A 615-nucleotide genomic window follows, 5' to 3' on the forward strand; every position below is an offset into this window, starting at 1 on the left:
CCCCCCCCCCCCCCCCCCGGGCGACACGCAAAAGGGAGACCGCGAGACAGACCCGCGCGGGGGGGGGTTGCAAGGAGTCCCCCGCGCGCCCCGCAGAGCCTCCCGCCTTGCAAAGCCGCCCCCTTACCTTCACAGTGCTGCTGGGCAACAAGCCTCCAGGGAAGCAAAATATAGATAGATAGATATGTATAGATCTCCCAGCACGCAAGGCTCCCCCGAAGGTCGCGAGGCGTGAAGCCCCCGCAGCGCCGCCGCCCGCCCGCCTGCCTGCTGGTGCAAAGTGGGGCCGCGGACGCCGTGCACTCGCTGCCCTGCCTCGGCGCACTTGCAATCGCGGAGCGGCGACGGCGTGGCGCTCCCTTCCCCGGCGAGGCTCCTCTGGCTGGCGGGCTGCCCTGGTCCTCCCCCCCGCCGGCCCCTCGGCTCAAATAGGCGCCCCTCCCCTTGCAGCAGCGCCGCCACGCCGCGCCCCCATTGGCTGCCGCAGCGCCTCGGCCCACAGCGCCGCGCGTTCTCCTCTCGCTGTTCTCTGCCTACATCTTGTTTCCTCCCATAATGCCACGAGGAAATTGCAGAACCCATTTTTGTACGCGGGGGGGGGGGGGGGGGGGGGAG

The 615-nt window shown here is 70.2% G+C and overlaps 1 protein-coding gene across 1 annotated transcript in view; it reads right to left on the bottom strand.

Moving 5' to 3' along the window:
• DYNLL2 (dynein, light chain, LC8-type 2) overlaps window positions 1–421 on the bottom strand; it is a 16,014-nt gene extending 15,593 nt beyond the window's left edge. Inside the window, exon 1 of the mRNA XM_015426760.1 lies at window positions 128–421. The gene's annotated coding sequence lies outside the window, so the exon portion shown is untranslated. The remainder of the gene's footprint in view (window positions 1–127) is intronic.
• Between the last annotated feature and the right edge of the window lie 194 nt (window positions 422–615).

Source organism: Gekko japonicus, unplaced genomic scaffold (genome assembly GCF_001447785.1).
Source record: "Gekko japonicus isolate JY-2015 unplaced genomic scaffold, Gekko_japonicus_V1.1 scaffold4445, whole genome shotgun sequence".
In the NCBI taxonomy this organism is placed as follows: domain Eukaryota; kingdom Metazoa; phylum Chordata; class Lepidosauria; order Squamata; family Gekkonidae; genus Gekko; species Gekko japonicus.